Below are 13,797 nucleotides of genomic sequence, written 5' to 3'. Positions count from 1 at the left end.
ACTTCACTCAGTGGCTCATGATTGCCCATAACCCTAGTCAAAGGGTTCGTATGCTTTTTACTCACCTCTGTGGGCACCAGACATGCATGAGGTACACATACATATATACAGACAGACAGACATTCAAAACATTCACATCCACAAAATTAAATGAACATTTGAAATTCTAAAATACATTTCATATTTATGCCTTTCTCCTTCTATCAGCACTAGTTTCTAACTTCTACAAATTGCATTAAATAGCTTTACCTATTCCTGTCCATCCTGTGTACCATCAAACTGGCTTTGTTTGTATGTTGTTTTACATCTTTATTTATGATGTGTATATATCAGTGGGCTTGCATGTACCACAGCACATGCATGCAGGTCAGCAGACAAACGGCAGGCTTCAGGTCTGTTCTTCTACCCATAGACTCAAACTCAGGTTGCCAGGTTTGGCATCAGGAACTTTTATCCACTGAGTCGACTTTCCAGCCCGAAACTGCCTTTAAAAAACAACTTATTGCTTCGCATTCTTCCTGAGAAGCTTAAGATTGTGAATGGTAAATGGTTACTAGAAAGACCTGCAAGATGGCTCAGTTGGTAAAGGTGATGCTTAGAGAGGAGAAAAATAAAATAAAAATAAACACAACTAATTTTGAATCCTGGGTGCCCCAGGGTAGAAGGAGAAAATTGGAATGGTTGAACTATGCTTTGATCCCTGTACACACACACACACACACACACACACACACACACACACACACACACACGCATGCACACGCACACATGCCCACAAATAAATGTACTTTTTGAAAAAGAGATTAAAAAGTATCTCCATACTCATTTCTGACTGACGTCTGTGACAGAAGCCAACTATGGTGAAAAGCAAGCTCTTCCTATAGGAATTAGACATGGCCTGGGGTATGCCCTGGTAGATGAGAAGTATTCAAGAAGCGCTCAAGGGGAAGCAACAGAAAATGAATCGTCTCTATGTCACTTCTAGACTGCTTCTCAATGTAAGCACCAGGTTTAAGAATATTGCTTCACAACAGCCACCCTATCCCTCCTGCTGTCCTTCCCAGAACCCAGTTAGTATATTGAAGAGCATACACTGGAGGATGGCATCTTCCTTAGCACTGATTATATATATGAATGAGTATATTCATATTCATATATCTTCTGGGACCGTTAACCTCAAAACCACTGTGGATATAGAAAAGGAGAGACAAGGACATGGAACACTAAGCTTCACTTCATGAAGTAGGGGTATGGCACAGTATGGGGGACAGGTGCATTAGGAGCTCCAGTTTGTGAAGTATGGGTGCTACGGGATTGTGGGAGGCAGGTGCATTAGGAAACCCAGAACATGTCTTCCTAGCATGTCAGAATTTAGGATAGCAGGATTACAAGGAAACTGGTCACAGGGCAACCATGTCACACTGGAAAGAAGCCCATGGATACTTGGAACTGAATACTTGAGATTAGTATCTTGTCATGATTTATATTTGAACAGTACATTGTGGAGACAAATTATGCCATGATGACAGGTTTGGACAACCCAAAGTGTTCAGTAAGAACTGAACAGAAAATAACCAAAAGAGAGATTCTAGAAAAGGTGACGGAAAGCACTGAGAAGAGAAGTAATAGCTTGAAGATGCAAACAAAGAGTCCATCTCGGGATCAGGTTTAAACCAGAATAGAAAGCAACCTTAACGCAAGCAGCTATGCGGAATGGCGAAGGACGATGTTATGAAATTTGAAACATGTTGGGAAAACAATGGGAATAACCTATAATGTGGATTGATGAGACAAGAAAGTCTAAGGAATATAAAATGCAACAGCAGTGGAATAGTAAAAGGTAGAAATGTGAAAATTAGACTCACGTACATTACGTTCATCATTCCCTTGTAGGATGGACTTGAGAGAATCTCCCGGGGGGGGAGGGGAGACAAACAAATTAATGAGAGACACAGTAAGTTAAATAAGGAGACCACACTGTTGATGATACGTTTTTTGCTACCAAAGTAGTCAATAATATAAAGGTGTGTATATATTTACATAATTACAGATTTCCCTCTTCGACGAACCACTGAATACATAGAAGAAAGTTTGCGGCTTCATTAGAAATCATAAAAAGGGTAGCCGCACTGCAAGGTCTTGGCGACTTTTAGGGTGCCAAAAGTTGCTACATTCAGCCAGTTATTTCAAACGGCATAAACGAGAAGCTGGACCATCTCCCCCGGGCTAGTCAGGAAAGACAGTGGAGCAACCCCCGGAATATCTCTGAGCTGGATCGTTGTGTCGTCATAACAGACAACCACTGACCAGCACCTTGCAAGCTTGCAAGTGTTGTTTGAGTCTATGCTTATTGCCTCACTGAAACACAGTGCCATAGTGTGTATAGGATGCTTAGAAAATATAGAATGAACTTGGTATTGTTGGTGTTTGCTCCGTCCACCATCTTGCCTCAGCAGAGCCTCTGGATCCGCCCTCCAAGTGTTCTAGACAGCACCCCCTGCTGGCCATTCCCACAGTTACCACTCCGAGCAAAACTTTCCTGTCTTTGGCTGCTTATTCAGTCTTTGACTAATTTGGACGTACTGTTTCTCTCCATTTGACAGTCCTGAATTAGGATTCTTTTGAATTTTCCAGCTTGACTCATTTGCTGAGAGTACTTACCCGTTGCATTTTGAATGAGAAGTGTCTTCCATAAACTCATGTATTTGAACACTTGGTCCCCAGTTAATGGAACTAGTGAGGAGGTTATGGACCCTTTAGGGGGTTGGAGGGGCCTTGCTGGAAAAAGTGTCACTAGGCATGGGCTTTTAGGTTTTATAGTCCAGCCCACCCACTTTCCCTTCTCTGTCTCCTTTTCTCCCTCCTTTTTCTCTCACTCCGTTTTTGCTCTCTATGTGCCCCATGAATTGTGGTCCTTCTACTTCCTGATGGCCAGGCCTTACAAACCAGTTGCCACTCCCCACCCTGGACTCCATCCTCTCAGGAACAATGCACCAAAGTAAACCATTTCTCCCTAAGTTCTTTCGTCTGAGTGTTGCATCTCATCAGCAGAAACGGGAGCACTGTGGAAAACTTTGCATTCATTTTGTGTGCCTTTGAGATGTCTTTTAAGAAACTTCCTGGTAGTTTTAGCTGTGAACCTAACCTTTAATGGCTGAGCCATCTCTCCAGCCATTGGTGGGCACCAGTGCAAGGAGAAGCCCTTGGTCCTGCCAAGGTTGGACCCCCAGTGCAGGGGAATGTGGGGGGTGGGGTGGTAAGGGGGGAGGGGGCCTATGGACAGGAAACCGGGAAAGGGAATAACATTTGACACATAGGTAAAGAAATATATCCAATAAAAAAATAAAATAAAACCAAAGGAAAAAAAGAAAGAAACTTCCTGATAGTTTTACAGCCCAGAGCTGACCTACAATCTCCACACCACAACTCTTAAACCCTTTGCTGCCTTTAGTTTCGGTGGAGCTCAATGAGTTCTGACCTATCTCTCTTGAGGGCTTGTTTTTGTTATGGTACGAGAACACACTGGTATGAAATGTACACCCTTTGATATACTTGGAGGCTCTTGAAGATGGCGGAAGCCACCATCACTGTCCATGCCCTGGGTTCTCCATGCCCTTCAAAAATTAGCGATTGTCCTTTTGTGGTCATTGAGGTTTCTGATACATGATTCGATCTGGTCTTTTAGTGAAATTTTAAGTATATGATACAGCATCTTTAGTCAAAGGCTCTGTGATATGCAGTGCCTTCCAAGACTTGTTTTCTATAACTTTAGCTATGCACCCTGTGACCTGCACCTCCCCGTGTGGCACATGACCTCTGCCTGCCATAATTGTCTGCTTTGCTCTTGCTTTTGCTTGTAAGTTCACAGAGTTGAAAACGATGGAAACAAAAGGTTCTATTTTTCTCTTTAAATTCATGCAATTCACAGAATACATGCGTGTATTTTCTGTTCGTACACAACAGAGTGCCACATGTTTAGCTCTGTGAATAAATGCACAAATCTGTAGTCCCAGCACAGATGACTTTTTTTTTTCATAATCTTGCCGGACTCAAATCACAGTGTTAGATGGGGATGCAGTGCCATCGGAGGTGCCAGGATTCCATCCAACTTTGCTGGCTGTTGGCAGTGGGCGTGAGCTCCCTTTTGGCAGCTGCCGCCTGTTGGCCAGTGTGAACTGCTTTCAACTCATTGAGACTAATTTCAGACATAGCCGTGTAACTTTCTCAAACATGGAATCTGCTATCTGTAGATAGCAGGAGAATATCCAATAAAGGAAGATGGAATCTTAGAGGAAATAACCCAATCATTGGAGAGCTAACTCTCCAATCATATTCACAGATCTTATACAAATCCAACAAAGGAATTAAAAGGACTCCACAGAGCATTTGAAGGTATAGAGTCGTTTTAGTATTCTGCCTTCCCGACCTGTGGACCATGTGCTCACTTGTTTGCTGGTCACCTTTTCTGGGTGCATCACTTTTTCCTTTTTGCCTCTTTCCCCTTCCTCAACCCCTGAAAAGACAGCCGAGCCGGAGCCCTGCAGCTTGTGAACCATATCGTTTGTGAGCCCTGTCACCTGACTTAACTCTGTATTTGTAGTCTGATCCTATCTTTCCCTGGTCCAATATTAATCATAGACTAGCCTGCCCTGGCTTAGCTCAGGACATACATTGCCAGCATTGGCCCAATCTAAAGAAGGCTAGTTTTCCAGATTAGAAACACAAAGAAAGAAGTCCACATGCCCAGTTCAATTAGCAGAAACAGAAGCAGAAAGGTCAAAGCAACATGTCTACTGTCAAACCCAAACTAGTCCCATAGAATGTTCTCTAATAAGAATTACCTAGATGAATCCCAGTGCACAGAATTTAAAATATTATAAATTATAGAATTTTCATTGGATTTTTATTTACATTTTAAGTGTTATTCCCTTTTCCGGTTTCCTGGACATAAGCTCCCTATCCCCTCCCACTCCCCTTCTTCTATAAAGGTGTTCCCCTCCACATCCATGGCCCCTTCCCACCCCCTGACATTTCCCTACACTGGGGGTTCAACCTTGGCAGGACCAATGGCTTCTTCTTCCATTGGTGCCCAACAAGGCCATCCTCTGCTACATATGCAGCTGGAGCCATAGGTCAGTCCATGTGTAGTTTTTGGGTAGTGGTTTAGTCCCTGGGAGCTCTGGTTGGTTGGCATTGTTGTTCTTATAGGGTCACAAGCCCCTTTGGCTCTTTCAATCTTTCTCTAATTCTTCCAACGGTGACCCTGTTCTCAGTTCAGTGGTTTGCTGCTAGCATTCGCCTCTGTATTTGACATGCTGTGGCTGTGTCTCTCAGGAGACATCTATATCTGGTTCTTGTCAGCATGCACTTCTTAGCTTCATCCATCTTATCTAGACTTGGTGGCTGTATATATATGGGCCACATGTGGGGCAGGCTCTGAATGGCCGTTCCTTCAATTTCTGCTCCAAACTTTGCCTCCATATACCCTCCTATGAATATTTTTGTTCCCCCTTTTAAGAAGGACTGAAGCATCCACATTGGTCAATCCTTCTTCTTGAGCTTCATGTGGGCTGTGGATTGTATCTTGGGTAATTCGAGCTTTTGTCCTAATATCTACTTATCAGTGAGTGCGTACCATGTGTGTTTTTCTGTGATTGGGTTACCTCACTCAGGATGATATTTTCTAGTTCAATTCACTCAGGAATGCAAACAACTTAAAGAAGCAACAAACAGGAGCCTTAACTCTAACCATAATAATGATCTGCACATGTGGTTGCCTTTAAGTAAAGGAGATAATCTGTGGTGGTCTACATTGGGCTTTTTTAAGCCCTCGATGATACAACGCATTATGATTCATTCTTTAAAACTCTAACAATAATGTCCAAGAAAATACAATTACATGCCCCAATGAGATGACAAAGAAAATTCAGGATCTGAAATCGAAATTCAGTAAAGGGATAGAGAGGTTGAGGAGAAGACAAACTCAAGCAAAGATAAAATTGTCAAGCTCGAGATCCCAGTTAGAAAACCCAGGGGGAATCCTCACCAGGAGATTAAGAAAAAGCACAACCTGAAGATTACATATAGAATTCAGATATATAAAGCAGAGAAAATGAAAACTATTAAAATATGCCTGATGAGAAGCTGGCGAGAAATAAACAAAGCATGTTAAATGTTTCCCCTGAGAGATGGCGTGGAGGAAGTTAGATGGCATCCTGCAACACTGTAGCTAACAATTCTTCGGCACTAGACATTTATTATTATATTCACTCCACTTAGTTAATTTCACTTACAGAAATAATAGCAGTAAACAGTCTAGAGGGGCTAATGTTGGAAGTACACAGTTCTGTTTCCTCTATGCCTTTCCCTAGACACGCCTTGGCGGTAAATGACATAAACGTGGAGACATGCACCCTGTGTGCTCTTTGGTTTTCTGTTTCACAAAACAACATTCATGGGGCATTGGGTATATAAATGCAGCTATTAAAGTCATACTTGGATAATTATGGATAACAGGTCTAAGAGTTTTGGATTTTTCCAACTGAGGTTTTACTCTCTTGGTGTATATATATAATATCATCGAGCACTTCAAAAATAAGCAGACTGTGAATTTAATGTTTCACAACAAAGTCCCCCCCCACTCCCTTTTTTGTTTGCTTGAGTGAATGGATTACCTATGAGCTGCCCTCTCCTGCATTACTTAGGTTTAGCACTCTGGATCTGACTTATTTCACTTAACATGGTCCTTGTGTTCATGTCTGTTGCAAAGGATACAATGTCCTGTTCGTTCTCTTACAGGTTGAAAGTCCCACTGCATTAACTCAACTCACATTTTCTTTATTCATCTTTTGATAGACACGTAAGTTATTTCCTTATGGTGATTGCTATGATCGATTCTGGGTATGGTACTATGTTTTATTTCTTCAAAACTTGTATTTGCAATTCCTTCAGTTCTACAGAGAAGCAGTACTAAATGGTGAGACTCTTTTCTTTTTTGCAGATTTCCACGCTGTTCATTGTAAAGACCTCATCGTGCTGAACTCAGCCACTGTGTTCACAACAGGGTCTAAGGGTCTCTGTCTCTCTGCACCTTTGCCTGTGTTTGTCCTTGGGGCCTTTACGATGCTCATTTGGTTTACATTGCTCTAATCATTTCATGTACCAGGTAGCCATTTATATGTATGTTTAAAAAATGGTGCCATTTAATTTCCTATTGCAATATAGTGCGTGACCTTTTAAAAATACACTTAGTAAAAGTTTATTATTATTTTCTCTATTAACGTGCATAAAAATGTCATTTTAGGGGCTGGCAAGAAGGTTCAGCCAGTCAAAGTGTTTGTCGTGCAGCCTGGAAGTGGGACATCTGGAACTCAGGCAAGAAAGAAAGCTGGATACAGCAGCAGACATCTGTGGTCCCAACACTCTGTAGAGGGGTGGAGGCAGAGGCAGAAACTGGCAAACTCCTGCACGGAGCAGGGGGCAGAAACAGGAGTGGTCCTTCCTCAGGGTTTGGTTTGTCTTTTGTTTTTGTTTAGTTTATGTGTGTGAAATGTGATTGTGTGTGCATAAGTGTCTGTGTGTGTGTGTGTAGTTGTGTCTCTGTGTGTCTATGTGTATGTGTGTTTGTGTCTGTATGTGTTTATGCATGTGTATAAATGTACATATATGTGTCTCTCTGTGTGTGTGTCTATGTGTGAGTTTGTGCGTTTGCATGTATATGTGTGTGTGTCTGCATGTTTGTTCATGAATATGTCATCTGTATGTGTATACGTGTATATGTATGCGTGTGTTTATGTGTGTATCCATGTGTTTGTGTATGTATTTATGTGTGTATGTCTATTTGTGTGTGTGTGTGTGTGTGTGTGTGTGTGTGTTACTATGTGTGTTAAGGTGCACAGGAGCCATAGTACTTATGTGGAAGTGATGACAGCCTCAGAAGGGGTCAGTTCTCTCTTTCTACCCTGTGAGTTCCAGGGATCAAACTTAGGTTGTGGTGTTTGGTGACAATGGCCTTTACCCACAGACCCATCTCACTGTCCCCCAAATAAACAAATTGCTTTAAAATGTCAGTTTAAAATAGCGTTGTTCTTTAACTGTAGACATAATACCACACATCTTAAGCTTGATTTTCCTGTGGAGAGATCAGCCCTCAGCCTGGTTGTTACTCACTTTGAGTTCTTTGCTCTGGTGACTTTTGTCCTGCCGCCCACACACTTTATTTCTTGTTCTCAAGTGTGAGTGTGTGTGTGTGTGTGTGTGTGTGTGTGTGCGCGTGAGAGAGAGAGAGAATGAGTGAATGTGTGTGTGCATATGTATGTGCATGTGCATGAGCGTGTGTGTGAATGTGAGAATGTGTGTGGGTGTGCATGTGTGTAAGCATCATGAATGTGTGCGAATGTGTAGATGTGCATGCACGTGTGTGTATGAGTGTGATATCTGGGTCAAAGGCAGTATAGAGCTATGAATATTTGTCATGCCTATACAGAATACAAGGCGATTATCATGAGGACATCTATGGTCCTTAGTCCTCTCACCTAACAATCACCAGCCTTTTGTTTCCATTGTTTCTTTCTGTGTGATTTATACAGTGTGAGATTTGGGGAACCTTCTGAAACTGTGCTCTTTCTTCTCTCTGTGGAGAAAGCATCTCAGTTGTTATCTCTTCAAGTAGAGATTTTCTTTGACTTTCCCTATTCTCCTTTTATGAGATAGCTCCTGGACAATTATCTCTTCAGCTGCGGGCCCATTTCCTGTCATTTCCAGTCTGGTCTTCTCTCCTCAGTTGTGTCTGATACTGAGTTTCTATTTTTAGGTACAGGTCTAATCTAGTCGTTCCATTTTTCTCCCTCCCTTCCTGCGTCCTTCTCCCCTCTTCTACCTCCTCTTCGTTATTGTTATTTTCAGTGCTTGGAATTTAAACCAGGGTTTCATGCATGTAAGGCAAGGGATCAGCCACAGAGGTGGGGTTTCAGTCACCATTTTCCCACCTTTTAAACAGATAAGCTGATTGCTGATAGAGTTACACAAAGCAAGGTTGTGCTCCGTAGAATTAGACTCCAGCACCATGGTTCATTCTGTATAAGTTCAAAGCCTTGATTTCCTTATTCAGAAGCTATTAGCACCTGCTTTATTGTTGGGTAGGATTCAGTAATCAAGTCCATAGAGATGGATATGGGATGGGGCCAGACACAAAGAAAGCATTGTGGAGATGTTGATGAAGTAAAGTATGTGTGTGTGTGTGTGTGTGTGTGTGTGTGTGTGTGTGTGTGTGTGGTGTGGTGTGTGTGTGTGTTACTGACCTTGTCATGGGAATGAGATATCAGACAGAAGCACTTTGGAACAAATCCTGTTTATCGAATCTCACAGTTGCATGGCTGCTGGGACTGGCTTGATCCAGAGGGCCATGTGGTGGTAGGATGACCAGGAATGTATCAGGAGGTCTGCAAATAGAGGGTTGAACAAGACCAGGGTTCTATATATAAACCTCCAGCCCTAGTCCCGTGCTGGAGAAGTTCCACAACCCCTCAAAATGGTGCCACTACCTGGCGAATCCAGCACTCAAACATGTAATGAACCTGGGAGAAATTTCCCACGTGGTGGTCACACTTCTCTTCACCAGTAGGAGCAGCTGAACAGCTGAAATCTGGACTTGGAAAGACTTAGTTCTTTTGCTTTGCACTGCCATTGTGTTCTCCACTGTGTATTGAAATTCTGTAGCTTTGGGGGTAGATCTTACTCTTGAACAGCACCGAGACTCCTATTGTGCATTAGCCTTGGAGCCACTGGATTCTCTGAGTGTCTATTTCTTGTTTCAGTTTAAATAAAAATTCCTATTTGGGGACTCCATTCTAATTTGAGAGGGGGAAGCTATGAATTCTTGCTAGGTATTATTTTCCAAATTCATGTTGAAACTCATTTATTTGCCCTTTCCCTTCATCATTGCATGACAGAAATCTGCTGGAAATGTCGGTTCTAGCTGACCCTACTGAGGGCGTGAGGATGCAGCCTGTGAGGATCCTGTCTTTGCGGAGGAATCTGAAAGCCCTGCCTTCCAAGATGTGTGGTTGCGAAATGCTGCCTGCTGTTCTTGTTGGGAACATTAGAACTCAAACTCTAAATTTTCTGAATATGCAAATGTCCAGAGGAGCCATGCATCATTTCAAGTCCAGTTCATCCTTCTGGTCTCTGATCTTATGGGGTCCAAAGAATACTTACTGTCACATGAACTGACAATGGGAAGTGAAATTTGCCAGCACTTGTGTTTTAGTAATCATCGAGAGTCAAAATCCTTTGTACGTGTGCGTGTGTGTGTGTGTGTGTGTGTGTGTGTGTGTGTGCGAGCACATGTAATTATAACATTTTTCTTACTACATTTGCAATCTTCATTACCTACTCATTCTTTAATGGCATGACCAAACACAACGTGGTGATTGGAATTACTCCATAAAACATATTAAAACTCTACCCTTTGTAAGCCAGCGATTTTCAAAGTGTAGGCTACAGATCTCTGGAGTTTTCAGTTGGAGGGTCTGTGTGTGAGGTTAAAATACATTAATTTATTAATTTTAAAATCTCTCTCTCTCTCTCTCTCTCTCTCTCTCTCTCTCTCTCTCTCTCCTTTATTGAGACCCACACTGTTGTCCAACACTCGTGGATCATTTACACAGCTGAGGCAGTGCCCTTCACATGAACAGACGCTTTTTTTTTTTTTTTTTGGAACAGATGCTTATTCACATGAAATACCCATCTCTCTTGGGAAAGATGATGGAAGACGCGAGAAGTCATTTCATTTATGAAGCCCTGACCTTTGAGTCCATACCTTTCTAGTATTCTGTCTGATGACATGGGAAGCGGGTACAGAATGTTTGTGTTGCAAATTTCCCTAAGGTGGCTGTCTGGAAGAAAGGAGTGTGTGGCTGGGCTTTGAATACAGCAGCATTATTGTAGGAACACTGCATTATTACATTGAAAAATGACAAGCTGTGGCTATTCAAACTTGGGTATTCAGCAGACATTCTTTCAATTTTGAACAAAGTGAGCCTGCCAGTTTGGGGAACAATCCTGACAGTAAATTTCACAAAATTATAAATGAGCTTTCAAGTGGAAATGAGAATTTTACAAAATTTATGTAAACCTCCTAAATGTTTAATAACTTTTTTTCTCTGAAGAGGTCATTGGTGATTTGAATTAGTATGGGTTTCAAAATATTGAACTGATGTTTTCTGAATGAAAATTTTATTTTGCAATTCACAGGCACATGAGCTTTCTTCTTTTTCAAAACTGTATTGTTTTTGGTTCCTTGAGATTTTTATGACCTTGGAAGCAGACATGTTTCTTCAAAAAAAATGTTTCTGTGATTTTAACAAGAATTGCCCTGAGTTATAGATCACATGGAATGATATTGCTATCTTAGCAGCCTTTATGTTTATGTGTCTTTATTGTTTTTTTCCAGCAAAGTTTGTGGTTGTCAGTGCATGACAGTTTTGACACTTTCATTAAGGTCGTTCATAACAGTTCTTTGTTTTTGATGTTTTTGTGGGGTGCACTAATGTTTGTAAGCAACTTTTTTTGACTGCAAATATATAAAAAAAGTGTGTGTGTGTGTGTGTGTGTGTGTGATTTGACTAGTATATACCAATATGCATTGCATGCCAATTTAAATTAAGGAGGATACCCATGCATTGTAATATGCACTTTAGAAGAGGTTTTTGCAGAGTGGATGCCATTTTATCCTGCTTTAGATACCAGGTAGGTTCCATCTCAACAGAGCCTTGAATAAAAGGTTGACTTGAGAAGGGATGAAGGATGAACATCTGGAGAGATTGTTAAAAGCAGAGGGAAGAGACTGTGAAAAAACCAGGTGTGAGGGTGTGAAGCCTCAGGAAGGATATGGAGAACTTTGAACAGCTTAAAACTGATCTGAGAATATCCTGACAGGAGACCAGGAGAAGGGGTTTTCCCTTGCCTGCATCCTTACCAGCACTTAGTGTTAGTTATTTTCTTGAACTTCAGCCATCCTAAGTGGTATACAATGGAATCTGAAAATAGTTTCGTTTATCATTCCCCTAATTGCTAAGGATGTTGAACACTTTAGAAGATCTTTCTTAGCCTCCTTTCTTTCTTTCTCTCTTTCTTCTCTTTTCTTTTTCTTGAGAACTCTGTTCAAATTTATAGCTCATTTTAAAAATTGGATCATTTTCATTTTTGACTTTGAAACAATATTTTATTTAAAAATACTGCATTATTTCTTCCCTTTCTTTCCTCCTGTCAACTATTCCTCCACTCACACATCAACACACACACACACACACACACACACACACACACACACACACACACACTGATCTGCTGAGACCCTTTAGCATTGATAATATTTATATGGTATTTAGGGGGCTCATTCCTCAGGAAGACTTATTTTCTCTTCCTGAGAACTTTTTGACTGCTTGCAAAGCTTCATGCAGGGGTAGGTCCTATGAGATTTCCCCATCCGTAGGAGAATGCCAACTGGTGTTTGATTTGTTCAGGTATTGTTTAGGCCACAACCATATTTTGAGATTTCACAGGTGTAGCTTTCTCTGTGATATCCAGAAGACCCAGTCTTGCAGCAGACTTCATGTTCCTCTGGTTCTCACAGTCTCTCCATCCTTCTTTTGAGACATTCCCTGAGCCTCAGGTATGGAAGCTGCATTGTAGACATATTCACTTGTTCTCTGCATTTCGGTCAGTCATGGTTTTCTATGATGCTGTCTGCATATTGCAAAGGAAGCTTGTTTTGATAAGGGGTGATATTTATCTGTGGGTATAAGGATAAGGTCTTAAAATGCCCTTAGAATGATATGGTTTAGGAAAGTGGTGATTCTAGAGTCGCCTTAATGATCCAAAGCTCCCTACCTTCCTCCCTTCCCCCCGCCCCAGTATATAGGTTTACAGTATATAGGTATATAGTACCAAGCATGATTTCCATCCTGTTAAGCAAGCCTGAAACATGATTAAATATTTATTGTTGACTGTCAAGATATGAGTGTCACTAGTGTACCTGAAGGAGCAGCTTGCTATGCTGCTCGTTGTTGTAGTTCATAGGTATCATGCTGGGAAAAATTATTAAATTATTGAATCCTCCCCCAACCCCTTTGGCATCTTTCTTATCGCCTTCCAGTACTATGAAAGGAAGGAGGCTCTTGGATTAGACTCATCTTGAGTTTTATGTCTGAACTGCATGGTATTTTCAGCAATAAGGTCTTACTTTCACCTTTTAGACTCAGAAGGGAGACCAACATCCCCAACATTCACAAAGATTTGAAGTCGAATAGGAAACAACCAAATTTATTACCTCCCCATTAAATTCTGATCAGAAGTGAGTCAAATGAAAACAGTTGGGTAGCTTAATAAGAAAGTAGGGGAGAATTGGAGTTCTTAAAAGGCGAGAAGCCTCTCCCAGACACCCCTGGTTCTCAATGCAGTGTGTTTCTCAGACAGAAAACTGAAGCAACCATCTGTCTTCTTGACCTCCCATTGCAAGTGCTCCAGATCTGCCGCCCGAGCCAAGTGCTTTTCCACAAGTATCCATCTGCACCCACTGTGTAGTGTAAAGACTTCTATTTTTCCTTTGCTGTAACAAGGCAAAACCATTTTAGAAAATAGGCTTTCTCAAGAAATTCATAGTGCTGTATTAATCTTTTGTAGACCAATACAAATATAAAGTCATTGCTTTGTCTCCTTTTTTTCCCCCCAAAAAGAGAAATGTGCAACATTATTCAAGGTGACAGCAAGCACCTTCAACTCTCGTATGCTGGCAAT

Source organism: Rattus norvegicus, chromosome 9, assembly GCF_036323735.1.
Source record: "Rattus norvegicus strain BN/NHsdMcwi chromosome 9, GRCr8, whole genome shotgun sequence".
Lineage (NCBI taxonomy): Eukaryota > Metazoa > Chordata > Mammalia > Rodentia > Muridae > Rattus > Rattus norvegicus.
Note: the sequence above shows the minus strand (reverse complement) of the source record.